This window comes from Protopterus annectens, chromosome 15.part0, assembly GCF_019279795.1.
Source record: "Protopterus annectens isolate FY-2018-M chromosome 15.part0, PAN1.0, whole genome shotgun sequence".
Lineage (NCBI taxonomy): Eukaryota > Metazoa > Chordata > Ceratodontiformes > Protopteridae > Protopterus > Protopterus annectens.
Window position 1 is genome coordinate 187086653 of NC_056749.1, and position 15937 is coordinate 187102589.

Below are 15937 nucleotides of genomic sequence, written 5' to 3' on the forward strand. Positions count from 1 at the left end.
CATTTTGGAAGATTTGTCAAAGGTCTAATAATGTAAAATTAAAGTATTTTAAGTTAAAAAATGCTCACCAAAACATGTTTTATATTTCTGAAGAATTAATGATGAAAACTATCTTTTTAACACATTTCAACTTGCAGTAAAAAAATGGTGTTGTCATGCAAAAAAAAAAACACAGGGCTACATTAGATAATTTATTATATTCCAAAATGGAATAATGATGGATTAAAAAGTAATAGTAACAGGTGATCTAAATGTGAGAGCAGGGGAACACTGACATTTTCAGCCCATATTGTGAAAGTTAAAAACAGTAGATAAGATATAAGAATAAGCAAATATTCAAAATAATTAAAAATTGTATGAATGGCTCAGTAGTTTACAATGAGCACTAGAAGGTGAAGTAAACTAAATTCAGACTTTGTTCAAATAATTACATATCTCAGGTAGGCTATTTAAAATAGGAACTGAGTTGATAATTGTATATAGACTAAACATTTAAACAAGAGTGGAAAGTGATTACTTTCCACTAACTGAAACTAGGACAACTTAGAATAATAATTAGATTACCATAAAAAGAAGAGAAAACAATTAAGGATAGGGGAAATTATAACCTCCATTAGATCTAATAAAGAGTTCTCCAATGAAAATAGAAAATATTGAAAAGCATTACAATTGTTTTCCAAAGCATGAAGTCAATCAGGAAACACTGGCCAGATTAAAGTACAGATTCTGTTAAGTGGCTAATGATAAGGATAGAATTACAAGGACAATAAATTGGTTTAATAATGAATTTTGCAAAGGAAAAAAAACATTAAAAGGGTTATAGAGGAACGGGTCAAACCTAAAAACAGTGACAGTTAAGTCAGAGAAAACGGTGAGAGAAGAAAAGGAGCCACTTTTGTGATTTTTAAGTATTTTCTTCTGATTTTTGTTAAGTTTTACTGCTTTGCCAACTACTTTTTGGCATTTTCTGGCTTGCTAAAGTTTATATCTGTAACAGTAACAGTACTTGGAACACATCTAGAGCCTGTTTACTGCATTTCCTGTGTTGCACTTAATTTAAAATCATTTGTTTTCTAAAAACTGCATTTTACCTGATTTTGGCCTAGAACTCAAGTGCGGGGTCATTTATTGCACTGTTGTGATTATTTTGCTGCTTGTGTATCTCTGCTAACTACAACAAAAAGAAAAAAAAATCTTGCTTTTTTCCCCACTTTCTGAAAGTTAAGGAAGTTCAGTTACAGATTTGCTGTTCTGAACTGTTTGGAAGTTTCTAGAAGGCCAGTGCTTGCTTGGGCTAAAGGGAAGTCTCTGTGTTCACCAGTGGGAGTGGTTAACACTGAACAGCCTGCCTGTCCCTGGAGGAGTGGTTACTACCTAGAAGCTGTAGTTTTATTGGCCATTTTGGGTCAATTCTAAACTCCTTGATCTGTCTCTCTTAAAACCCAGCTGCCTCATGGTTTTTGCATATTTTCAGGCTTGCTAGTTGTTGCTGAAGCACCTACCAGGGGGAGAAAATGCTGAGAGAAGAAAGGGAGCCACTTTTGTGATTTTTAAGTATTTTCTTCTGATTTTTTGTTAAGTTTTACTACTTTGCCACCTACTTTTGGCATTTTCTGGCTTGCTAAAGTTTATATCTGTAACAGTAACAGTACTTGGAACACATCTAGAGCCTGTTTACTGCATTTCCTGTGTTGCACTTAATTTAAAATCTTTTTTTTTTCTCTAAAAACTGCATTTTACCTGATTTTTGGCCTAGCACTCAAGTGTGGGGTCATTTATTGCACTGTTGTGATTATATTGCTGCTTGTGTATCTCTGCTACATTTAAACTACAACAAAAAGAAAAAAAAACAAAAAAATCTTGCTTTTTTCCCACTTTCTGAAAGTTAAGAAAGTTCAGTTACAGATTTGCTGTTCTGAACTGTTTGGAAGTTTCTAGAAGGCCAGTGCTTGCTTGGGCTAAAGGGAAGTCTCTGTTTTCACCAGTAGGAGTGGTTAACACTGAACAGCCTGCTTGTCCCTGGAGGAGTGGTTACTACCTAGAAGCTGTAGTTTTTTTGGCCATTTTGGGTCAATTCTAAACTCCTTGATCTGTCTCTCTTAAAACCCGGCTGCCTCATGGTTTTGGCATCTTTTCAGGCTTGCTAGTTGTTGCTGAAGCACCTACCAAGGGGAGAAAACGCTGAGAGAAGAAAAGGAGCCACTTTTGTGATTTTAAGTATTTTCTTCTGATTTTTTGTTAAGTTTTACTACTTTGCCACCTACTTTTGGCATTTTCTGGCTTGCTAAAGTTTATATCTGTAACAGTAACAGTACTTGGAACACATCTAGAGCCTGTTTTCTGCATTTCATGTGTTGCACTTAATTTAAAATCATTTTTTTCTCTAAAAACTGTATTTTACCTGATTTTGGCCTAGCACTCAAGTGTGGGGTCATTTATTGCACTGTTGTGATTATTTTGCTGCTTGTGTATCTCTGCTACCTTTAAACTAAACAAAAAGAAAAAAAAAATCTTGCTTTTTTCCCACTTTCTGAATGTTAAGAAAGTTCAGTTACATATTTGCTGTTCTGAGCTGTTTGGAAGTTTCTAGAAGGCCAGTGCTTGCTTGGGCTAAAGGGAAGTCTCTGTGTTGACCAGTGGGAGTGGTTAACACTGAACAGCCTGCCTGTCCATGGAGGAGTGGTAACTACCTAGAAGCTGTAGTTTTATTGGCCATTTTGGGTCAATTCTAAACTCCTTGATCTTTCTCTCTTAAAACCCTACAACTCTCTTTTTGTGCGGTTTTGCGCACTGAGCAGCGTCGGGCAGTGCCGCCTAAACAGGTTTAAACTATTCCAGGCTCCACACAGTCTGCTCTTCACTTTTTCCCTTAGAACTGTTCAAACTCTCAAAGTAATCACTCTATTCTCTTTCTAAAGCCCTACACTTGCTCAGCTCGTATAAGGAAACACTAACTAACTAAAGCACTACACCCTCCTTGACTTCTCATAAATATTAGGCTCCCGATTGGTCCTTCCTGATCAAGTGAAAAATCAGTTCCCTTCCCTAATCTGATCAGTAAAAAAACAGTTCCCTATACTAATCTGGTATGTCCAAGGGTCAGTTTCAAGGTTACTCTCCAGTCCAGCTGGTGAATCTGGGAATTTTGAGGCAATGTTGCAATTGACTTATGTACACAGACAACCCTCTCCTCCTTCCAACAAACTCTAATACATGTGAGAGATGCAGTTACACAGCCAAACTGGAGGCAGAGCTCTCTCAACCCAAGACTGGCACAGTCAGTCAGGAGGAAAAGGTAACCACCCACACCACAAATCCAGTCTCACACAGACCTATTGCATCTGCATACCCAACACATAAACACACAAAAACATACTCGGAGGCTCTAAATAAAATTCTGCCTAAACAGCAAAGACCTCCTAAGCAGATATCCAAGCAACAGCCACCCCTCAACAATACCCATGAATCACATATCTCACAAAATCAGTGTGCCTCACAGTCACAGCCCTTAAGGCCAAACAACACGCCAAATACACTTGTTATAGGGGACTCTATTGTCTGGCACACTGACGTCCCGCTCACCAGACTGAACAAGGAGAAGGTCACTGTAAGCTGCCTGTCGGGTGCCAAGATCCGCCACATAATGAAAGCACTCAGGTCACTCCAAAGCAAGTACAAGTATGACTCCGTCATTGTCCATGCTAGTGTGAATGACCTGAGACGTACCTCCCTGGACTACATGAAAAGAGACATAGAGGAGCTCTCTGACCATGTAACTCAGGCTGGTATGACCGTGACCTTGAGTAGCATCTTGCCCTCACCAAGAATGATGCCACAGTATAAAGACAAAATGATCAGTTTCAACAACTGGCTAAAGTATTGGTGTCCTTCAAAGGGGATCCAGTGTCTGTCAGCCTGGGATGACATGCTCGACAAGCCACGTTGCTTCATTAGGGACGGCTTGCACCTGTCACCCTTAGGCTTTCGTATACTGACCAAGGCTCTTGCCACCCCATAGTGCCTTTTTTTAGGCAAGGCTCAAAGGACAAACCCACCTCCATAGACAACCCAAGGATAAAAAAACTAAAGGTAATGCTACTCAATGCCAGAAGTCTAAACCTCAAGATGCACACACTCGAGGCTCTCCTCAGTATGAAGAAAATCGATGTCTGTGCAGTAACAGAAACCTGGTTTAAGGCTCCTGAGAGCACCCCAGCACTATCAGGTTATAACTCATACCATGCGTTTCGGCCCCAAAACTCAGACTGAAGCACAAAAGGAGGGGGAGTATCTATATTCATCAAAGATACCTACACCTCCAGGTTAGTGGCACTGCACGAAGCATCGGAAACCATCCATGTGCAACTAACAGCGGGCAAAACTGCCTTTCAGTTTGTAGCCTGTTACAGAACACCCTCCCTATTACAGGAACCCCACTTGGCATTCCAGAGATCACTGGAGAATATGAAGGTCTCTCCAAACACTATGTTATTGGGTGACTTCAACTACCCAAACATTGACTGGGAAAACTACTCAAGTCCAAACACCCTCGCCCAATGGTTCCTTGAATTTATAAACTCTAACACAATGGAACAACTGGTCACCACTCCCACAAGAGGGAACAACATATTGGACCTGGTCATCACCAACATGGGGACTCTATGTTCCACACCAGAGGTAAACCCCTCATTGGTAAGATCAGACCATAAACAAATTTCCCTGGATATCCATATCCCGTCCCCACCCCCAGCCAAGGAAATCACTGTAAAAAATTTCTCAAAAGCCAACTTTGCACTTCTCAAGACTGAGGTAGAATCCTTCAAAGCCCCTGGGCCAGAGGATAATACAGCCCAATCTGCAGAATCCTTTACAAATGCATTCTATGAGCACCTGCAGGAATGCATGGATCATGCTATCCCAAATAAAACCAAGACTCACTCCTCCAAAAATAGGAGACCGATCTGGTGGACCCCGGCCATAAATAAGCTATACAACAGAAGGAGGAAGCTACTACATGACAGAACAAAATCCCAAAAAGGGAAGGCATCTCTGATAAGTATTAGCAAGAAACTTTGATCCCTCATAAAATCATCAAAGGCCAGTTTCGGAAAAAAAAAAATTGCCCTAGACACTAAAGACAATCATAAGGCCTTCTTTAGTTATGTCAGAAACATGGGCGGAAACTCCCAGATATGCTCTGAATTGTTGCACAATGGTCCAAAATATAACGAACCTACAGACATAGCCAACATACTGGCAGACAGATTCAGTGCAAACTTCTCCCCCCCTTCCCCCGCAAAGGAGCAAATGCCTATCCCAACTGAATGTAACCTCCCTGACATCACAGATGCACAGGTGAAAGCTGCCCTCTCCAAAGCAAAAAACACAGCATCTATGGGACTGGACGGTATCCCAGGCTGTGTCTTACATGAGCTCCAAGAAGAACTGAACCCTCACATTAAGTCACTGTTCAAACTTAGCCTTACTACAGGATATGTATCCAAAGAATGGTGTACAGCTACAGTGGTCCCACTCCACAAAGGTGGTGCCACAATGGACCACGGAAACTATCACCCCATAAGCCTGACTAGTCTGGTTTGTAAAGCTATGGAGTGTATTATCATGGAACTCATTAACAAAGACATTGGGAACCTCCAGACACTGGACCCTACCCAATTCAGCTTTGCTAAGGGCAGATCTTGCCTCTTAAACCTAGTTGATTTCTTTGAAACAGTTACCAAAGCCATAGATGAGGGCAAGGTAGTCCACACAGCCTAGCTGGACCTCGCAAAAGCCTTCGACACAATACCCCACTCGGGCATCATAAATAAGCTTACCAGCTTAAATATCAACCCCGATATCACAAGATGGGTTGCAAACTGGCTCAGAGATAGAACCCACATGGTCAGAATCACAGGTGCCATGTCCGAATCCAAACCAGTTACAAGTGGCATCCCACAGGGCTCAGTTCTGGGACCTCTCTTGTTCTGTATATACTTCTCTGAGGTTCAGGCTAACATGGGGGGATTATGGCTGACAAAGTTTGCAGATGACTGCAAACTGGGGGCCATAATCGAATCTCCAGCTGACACAAGCATCCTCCAAAAGGGTCTTACAGAGATGAATGCTTGGTGCCAGAGCCATGGCCTCAAGCTAAATGCTAAAAAGTGCATAGTCATCCCCTTAGGGAAAAACAAGGTGCCCACAAATTACCACATAGGTGGTAATCCATTAAGTACGGAAGAAGTAATTAGAGATTTGGGGACCAACGTAGATCGTAAACTCTCCTTTGATAATGACATTGCCAAAGTGGTTAGAAAGACCTTCTATATAGCCCACCTTATCACGAAAGGGTTCGCATCTAGATCAAGAGAGGTCATTGTGCTCCTCTACTCGTCACTCATCAGACCCATAATTGAATACAATGCCCCTTTTGGGATGTACCTTACCCGACACCTGCAGCAACTGGAGAGACCCCAAAAGTACCTCACCAAGAGGATCATGGGCTACAAACAGATGTCCTATGCAGCTCAACTAAAGAAACTCCAGCTCTACTCAGTTGCTTACCGCCTACTCAGAGGCGATCTATGCCTGACGTACAAAGCCATGTCAAACCCAGAATTAATGGACATACTCCACCTCAAAAAATCCAAGTCCCTTAGAGCTACACGCTCCAGGGACCTAAACCTCAGCACAAAAATAAATAGGACATGCTGGAGGGACAGATTCATTTCCCAGAGGCTCCCCTCACTCTGGAATAGAATCCCAATTCATGTTAGACATAGCCCCTCGCTGACCCTCTTCAAGCGAAATTTGGACGTGTGGATGGGAAATCGCAAATTCACCCCTGGGATCTCTTCTGTGTCCCTGATAGACAGAGGCACAGTAAACTAATCTTAAAAGGGTACCTTCTGTGACCTACTTTACAGAGGCACAGTAAACTAATCTTAAAAGAGTACCTTCTGTGACCTACTTTACAGAGGCACAGTAGGCTAATCTAATAGGGTGGCGTAAGCCAAATACACTCTGGCTAGGCTTATAAATGCCCTAGGGCAGATAGCCTAGTATCTACCTATGAACCTATGAACCTATAATGATAAAAAAGGAGAAAGGTAAGAACAGAAAATTAAAAACAATGCTCTTTTCACTTTAAAAGACAAAAGATGTCCAAAGAAATATAACTGAGAGTATTAGAAAATGTTGTTAGCTAAAGTAATGGAGAAATAATCACACCTTGAAGAATGGTGTATAAACTATGATAAATGGTACTAATTCTCTAAAGATAAAATTAACATAAAGGAAGTAGAGCAAACTGAAAGTATAAGATTGGATTCATAAAGATGGAAACTGCATGGAATATTTACCATTGAGAAGATTAATGACACTTTGAATAAATTACAGAATAATGAGATAGCACTTAACTGTTTAGTTGATGATGTTTACAAGGCTGTTGCACAGGAGTAGGCTGAAATGTTGATTATAGGATTCATAAACTATGTAAATAAGTTACTATATGCAAAGCCATCTAAAAAGTACTGATAAAACCAGTTTACAAAAGATAGGAGAAAATGAAGCCAGAATGTGAACACCCATAACTGTTAGAGGTTTATAAAATAAGTCAAAAAATGGATTGACTAAATTGCATTATGCTTACATCAAAGGTATATCATCTGAAGCAGCCTGCTCTTCTTTTTAACATGTAATTAGAAAGTATAAAGTGCAGAGGAAGCAAAATGATTTGGATTATACCCTTATTTAAAATGTTTATATGACATTGAAGATAAGCAGAAGATTTGGGAGATTATGGTTAGAAAAGGCTAGCAGTATATTCTAATACCAGTCATAATGGAGTTGTACAGCAGGAACCAGGCAGGCAGGGTTACAGTAACATGCAAAATGAATATATTAAATGGTTCTTTTTGAACAGAGGAGTTGTCAGTTGTGTATTTTAGCACTCTGGCTGTTCGTAATTTATATTTGAAATGATAGACAAGTTGTCATGAGAAGAGATGGATATACTAAAACTGTGGAAGAAGAAATGCATGTACTGTGCTATGTAGCTGAACTGTTATTTCTAACATTAGATCTCCTAACATTAATCTCATAACATGGAAAAGGCAACCACAAATCTTGGATTATAATGCAAAGAAATACAAGATTGAAGTTAATATTAAAAAATGAAATTTCTATCATTTAGTTCAAAAAAGAGAGATTTTTAGGTTATGTTTAAATGTAGAACAAGTTGAACAAGTGTATTCATACAGGTAACGGGAACTGATCCTTAGTGACAACATATTAAGCATTTAAAATTAGACAAAATGGGTAAAGATGGATAAGGTTTGATAATCGTGGTAGAAATTATGAAATAAAACAACTGCAAATCTCTTATGAGTCAGACATTTGGGCATCTAAACCGAGAAACCATACATTAAGTGTATACATTTCTTACCCTGTGAATAGGTATTCCAAACTCTTTCCCTGAAGTTTGCTGAGGGAAGGATTTGGAATTTTGAAAGAAGCCGTGGCAAATATCAAAATTTTTACTAAGTGGTTCAAATGCATTACACTAGTGAAAGGACCTATCATAAGGAAAATCTTAGAGAAAAAAGGGTAAATAGAATATACAATTGAATATATCATCAGCAACCAGTAGTGTGGTCAAACAGAGATTTCTTAAATATGGGTTGAGATATCTACATCATTATTTAAAGAAAATATGGCCATTATTGGGATGTAAAAATAGCATGCTATTAAAAAAAAAGTCTGGCAATTGCTGCAGAGCGTTAGGCAGTGAGCTGTAGTTCCTGTGGTACAGGGTTTTATTCCTTCAGCCCTCATTGGTCTACTCTGTGACCTTAAGCAAGTCACTTAAGCTGTCTTTGCTCTCAGTTCACCCCTGAAAAGGGATTGTGTTTCCTGTTGACCTACCTGGTTAACCCATGAGTATTATTATTATTATTATTATTATTATACAAAAAATAATTAAATGTAGCAGATATACTGTCTGATCTACATTATATACCTTGTACAGAGAAACTAATTAACTTATAAATGTAGTCGGGGCCTGTCTATATGGATTGACATTCCCCTCTCTTTCAACCATCATGTAGCAACTGTAGGCAGAAAATCCTACTTTTTAGACAACTAATAGCCAAAAACATGTAATTCACATCTAAAGATCTCATTATTCCCTTATATTCACCACTCATTAGACCAGTTATCTAGTACAATGCCCCCTTCAGTATCTCCCTTAGGCTGTACCTCACTTGACATCCAACCACAAACCCCAGTGGTTCCTAACTACAAAGATTTTAGATTTAAAGACCTTAAAGGGACAGTCTCAGAGATTGTTTTATTTTGATTCTAGTCTTTGTTTGCATTTTCAGTCTGGCTTTCTGAGCACTGGGGTTGGGGGAGAGGTGCTTACAGGAAGTTTCAATGGTCTTAGTGAAATTCCATCTCAAACTGCAGTTGTACTCACAACAGCTCTCACTGAGTCATTCATTAGCTTTACCTGTACTTTTTATCCTCAGAGAAAAGTAGTCCTTCAGGAGTTTTATGACCTCTCTACTACCTTGCAGGAAAGCACATGAACAATGCAAAGCTAAAACATTAGTTAACAGAGTTTTCTGTTCATTTCATTACATATTTTATTTTGTGTGGATTTCTGAATGCTAGTTAAGTGCTACGATGTTATGCATGACTGCCACTTGCTCTGTAGAAAACATCAGAATAATGCAAGTTTTGAACAGTAGTAGAAGCCGTCTTCTTTTTTTAATGTTCTGTTTTTTGATCTTTGAATATGAGACAAGTATAATGGTCTTCTGACCTGCTGTAAAAGACATATCTGTGATGCAAGCAATAGATTTATTTCAAAGAATGAAGTCCAAAACTTACTGTCAGTGGTGGCTGTACAGTACGGCAACCTGTGATAGTTTTACATACTAATTCTGAGATTGCATTACTACAGAGTAAGGGGAATATGTCAAGAGACTGCAGAGATTTAGTATGAATTCACTAAACAGAACTCTTTTGACTATACCGCTCACAGTTATGCTATGTCGAATAAATAAAGGAAATAAAGAGCTGTGCACTTAGGATAAGCTTTTTGACGAGTTCATAAAAAGCAAACACCGAGAGTCTTTCCAAAGCACCGCCACCACAAACACGCACAAAAATGTAATAACCTTGTTTCCCAGTGATCGGGCAGTGAAAGCTTTGACAGGAACTGAATATTGTTAATTGTGCTCACCAGAAGGAGTGAAAACAGGGTTGACTAAAGTAAATTGAAACCAGGAGTAGGGTTGATGACAATGTGGTAAGTGAATGATGACAACTGGGAGATATCAGGACAAGTTTCATTAGATCAGAATTTTAGACTCTGGGATTGTCCCTTTAAGCTAACAAAACTATCTCTTTACACAGTATATTATAGACTCTTGAGAACTGATCTGCACCTTGCCGCCTGTGCCATTAGTGACCCTGTAATCCTTGACATCCTGTCTCTTCATAAGTCAAATAGCTTACAAAACATCAGCAATAGGGACCTAACTCTTTACCAGCAAATAAATGGGACATGACATAGAGATGGATGTGTTACACAGTGCCTCCTCCTCCTCTTTCTCTGGAATAACTGTCCACATAATAAATATAATATATCTATCTATCTACATATATATATATATATATATATATATATATATATATATATATGTTCCTATGACTTTGTCGACAGTTCATTTCATCGATAGTTCATTTCGTCGACAGTTCATTTCATCGACAAGCATTTTAGGTGGGGGGCTTTGCCCTCCACACCCCCCAATGTGGGGGGCTGTGCCCCCCCACACCCCCCCTAACTATATATATCAACTCCAGAGTCGCACAACATTGGGGAAGGGGGCAAATGCATGTCGATGAAATGAACTGTCAACGAAATGAACTGAACTGTCGACGAAGTCATAGGAACCCATATATATATATATATGGGTTCATGTCAAACCAACGACATATTAAAATAACGAAAGTCACTACAGCGAAACGAAACCATCGACAGTTGAAAACATCGACAGTACATGTATACGAAAGTACAGCGCTAACATGGGTCCTGCAAGGGGGAAGTAGTATGGGTACAGTATCATATCATATCCTTTACTTCCCCCTTGCAGGACCCATGTTAGCACTGTACTTTCGTATACATGTACTGTCGATGTTTTCAACTGTCGATGGTTTCATTTCGCTGTAGTGACTTTCGTTATTTTAATATGTCGTTGGTTTGACATGAACCCATATATATATATATATATATATATATATATATATATATATATATGCCCATATAATATAATATAATGAGATTAAACAGTGGTGCACATTATCATCCTTCAAACAGAATATAGATCACTGGATGAGTTACCTACAACATTACACCCCATGAATAAATGGCCTAACTCTCACTGAGAAAGGGGTACATCCTTAAGATGAGTATTGACATATTACGCATGGGTGAGAGACTAAATTGCCTCAAAATACGTATGAATCCTATTAAAACACATTATATTCATCATTGATACAAAACAGGAAATTATTATCCATCTGTATGAGCTGTAGATATAAAGTTCATAAAATTATTTTTTTCTCTTGAAGAAGTATAAATAGTTGAACACTGTCTCCTATATTTGTGAAAGAAAATGTATGCCGTATATTATTTGAATGTGCCAAATACCAAGGGATTAGAACCACACCACTGAGTAATGTATTAGGTCCAGGTTAGAAAAACTACACCAATGATTGTACACATGAGTTATGTATAATTTTATTTAGTAAATCTGATTGATTCAAAATAAAATAATTGGTATTATACACTGTGTAAAATATATGAACTTAAATGTTCGCCTTGATATTTTTTAGGAATACAGGCTTATTTGAAGGAAGATGAAAATCTGACATTTCATATTAATACAATAATTAGGAGTAATTATTGTATTAATATGATAATTACTCTAGAAGTGTTAATGAATGATATATGTTTTAATTTGTATATAACTGATATTAAAAGTCAAGCTAGCCTAGTTAAAGGATCATGAACGTCTGTATAAATAAAACAGTATATTAATCACCATAGGAGTATAAATGCATGACCTCTCTTTTATGTTGTTTGTAAGTTTAGGATTGGAAGAACTCTTGAAGTTGATTAGATATTTTATGACTGTTCTTGTGACTATGTTTTGAGATGTGCATGCAACATTCAGTGAATGCATGGAGATTTGCAGTCTGCTGTCAGAAGAGAGATTACACAATATACTGTTCACTCTGGTGTGCTTGAAGACACAAGCAAGATTAGCTGTAAATGGAAATATTTTTGTTCTGTCTTTGGGCTATTGATGTGCCTATGTGAGGTGGGGGAGGCAGATTTCTGTAGATCAGTTATATGTTTAGGTTTTTTTCTTAGAATTACAGAAAAATGGTAATAGTAATTTTCTAATAGGTCAAACTACTTAAAGTGATTTGTTTTAATCAGGCTTGCTCCCGTAGGTAATGTTCAGTTTAGAGCAAACAGGTACTGAAGTACTGAAGGACAACCAACCATTGTTCATGTTTAATCTTTCATTGCATAACATGAAATGCATGTAGAAATGTTCAGTACAATTAAAAAATCAGAATAAAACAAAATAACCATGATAAAGTGCCAGGAACTGCACTAAACTAGAGATGTCACATGCAAAGATGTAATCATGCACATTTCATTGCTAAGCCATCCGTACAGGCTCACATCAGTGACATGAGATGGAACAGTAAATAAGCTTTACTATACAATGACATTACTTAATAAGGTAACACATTTATTTTTAGACAATGCCACTGTGTAATCGTGATGTATCATACTCCTCATACTCATGCATAGATATTGCAGGATTGTGAACAGCTGGATTTCTTTGATGTTTCAGGCTTACCCTTCATGACTAAACCACACCACCCATGGATAAACCATGCATCAGCTCTACCTAAATACAATATATCACTAAAATAGTCCACTAAATCTGCAAATCAGACATCACACTACAAACACAAACAGAACTGAAGCAAGTTTTAAAAGAACTGCTGCTACTGAGGCAAACGGTTTACAGTCTTGGAATAGTTATTGCACAACACCTATGTCGATGCAGTTATAATTCACCTGAAAGAGCAACACAGTTATTGGTTGTACTCTGTCAATAAGGAAAGGCAAGTCAGTGGTTTTACATTTCTCACTATGTGATTGCTATGGTAATGAATCCTTGCTTTCATGCCAGTCAAAGAGAAATTTCATTATGCTAGAAATAGTAGCATATTCTAAAATAACTATAACAGATAGAGAAAAGCATAATTCTCACTTTATGTGCTTTAGGTTTCAGTCTCATGTAGAGCACTGTATTATTTACTTTTGATACATCACAGGCTAAATACGGAAAGCAGTGCAACAAGTTCTGCATAGCATTGCTTTATTGCATTTAGATAATGGGTTATCTGTTAAATTGTTTTATATTTGTATTTTTTACTAGTATATATTTTATTTTTATATTTCTTATGTAAAATAGTTCTTCAAGCTAATGTTTCAGAACTTGCTGTAACAGGATGTAATTGTTTTAAGTATTTTAAACCTAAAATAAGTTAGACACATATATACATGGGTTCCTATGACTTCGTCGACAGTTCATTTCGTCGACAGTTCATTTAATCGACAAGCATTTTAGGTGGGGGGCTTCGTCCCCCACACCCCCCAATGTGGGGGGGCTGTGCCCCCCCACACCCCCCTAACTATATATATCAACTCCAGGGTCGCACAACATTGGGGAAGGGGGAAAATGCATGTCGATGAAATGAACTGTCAACGAAATGAACTGTCGACGAAATGAACTGTCGACGAAGTCATAGGAACCCATATATATACACATATTCATTGACATAGACAGACAGATTCATGCTTAGACAGAAACACATAAAAAAGCATGCACACACACCTACACGCACACACACACACACACACACACACACACACACACACACACACACACACACACTCACATACGCATACACATTCATAGGTGCAGGCAGACAGACTCATATATAGATAGAAAGAGACACTCAGAGATGCACACACAGATGGATAAGCAGAAAGAGACTCACACACATGTAGTCAGAGGCACACACACACAATCACAGACAGACAAATGCACACACACACAGACACACACACACACACACACACACACACACACACACACACACACACACACACACACACACACACACACACACACACACACACACATACAGCAATTACATCTTTCTTGCCTGAGTACACTTTAAATAATTCACTGTGATCATACACTGCAAGGCACTGGAATCTACCCCATGCCTCTCAACTGCCCCTAATTTTGTTTAGTCCTTTGAAAATGTTTAATTTTCTCATAAATCAGTAAAGATTACTGTCAATCAATGAAGACAGACATAGTTTCATATTGCTTATCACGCAGAATGTGCATTTTGATAAAGGTCATGTTTAAAATCTGTTCTAGGTTTTAAGTCTTTTTTTCTCTCCTACTTTTATCTTTATCCAGAATTCTTGATCAAAGAAGTTGAGAGGTATACACTGAGCCTCTCAGTTGCTCTCTCTCTCTTTCTCTCCTGCTCAACTTCTGTCTGTCTCTGTCTGTCTCTCTCTCTCTCTGTCTTTCTTTTTTTTTTAAATTTTATGCTCACTAAACAGCAAAGCCATGTTCAGTGATTATAAAAAAATATGTCGGCCATTTGTTTTTGTTTTTAGTCCTTGCATCACAACAGCTTAATATTATACAGTCATATGGAGATAGACTTGTTTTTTTACTACGCAGTATATTTACATTAATGCCCTGGTGGAGAACATTCATTCACCAATAGAGTACTGGTATGCAATTCCATATTATCTAAGTGTCTGTATTTCAAAAGAAGTTGATTTCTTTAATGAAACTTACCATAGTATGGTGATCTTGATAAAACTTGCTTCCTTGCATATAAAGTTAGTGAAGGTTCGGTTTCCACATGGCAAATGATAGGGGTTTACTGTTCCTGATCACTGAAAAAGAGAGACTTTTAATGGCTGGCATTGATAAATACCCCTGAATTAAAACATGTTGTTAATTGGGCAACATCCTTCTCATGGCTTGAGATCATACTTACGTAAGTCACGAGTGAGACACTGTTTGGAACATTCTGGCCTCATACACTGCCAAGTCTCTGTGAGAAATAAGAAGCAGAAAATGCTGCAGTTATTAATATTACTTGGCAGATGTTTCTTATAATGATATTCATTGAATGGTCATATGCTTAGGGTAATGATTTCTGAATTATGAATATTACCCTTAGTCAGTTATTGTGCTGTGTAATATAGCAAAACTTAAAAAAACAACATACTGTTCCGTAAAGAAATTCTGTGTCTTTGAATATTTTTTTTGCATTTGCTGCTTCTGTTGATTTACAGATTTCTTAATGGCTGCATGTAATACAATATAAACAAATAAATAAACTATTTCATATTCTAACTAGATCCAGATATCTAACACAAAATAACCCATTTGGATTTGCCAGAATTGTTTTTCTGAGGTCAGACTAACAGATTCTTGCCAGCAGCTTTGTGTACAGTAACTGTTTATAGATTCAGTGTGGCCTTGGAACACATTACAGCCACAATGGGCCAATGTACTGCATGAGAATGTGTTACATTACAATCCCTAGTAGCCACACAATTACAGATATAGCTCAGGGAAAAAGCTGCTTTCCAAAAAACAGCTACAATGTTCAATATACTTCCAGTTTTAAGACTGGAAAACAAACTAAAGGAAGCTCATGCATGATTAGATATCTGTGCATTACATGATCCAGTAATCAAAAAGCTAGCCAGCTGCACGCTAACTGAACAGAT

The 15937-nt window shown here is 38.0% G+C and overlaps 1 long non-coding RNA gene across 2 annotated transcripts in view; it reads right to left on the minus strand.

Moving 5' to 3' along the window:
* Positions 1–15226, minus strand: part of LOC122790106 — a 264893-nt gene extending 249667 nt beyond the window's left edge. The window contains exon 1 of one of the 2 annotated variants that reach the window (XR_006362922.1): positions 14991–15226. This is a non-coding gene — a long non-coding RNA (uncharacterized LOC122790106). The remainder of the gene's footprint in view (positions 1–14990) is intronic. The other variant, XR_006362923.1, reaches the window with a different exon arrangement.
* Positions 15227–15937: the final 711 nt, after the last annotated feature.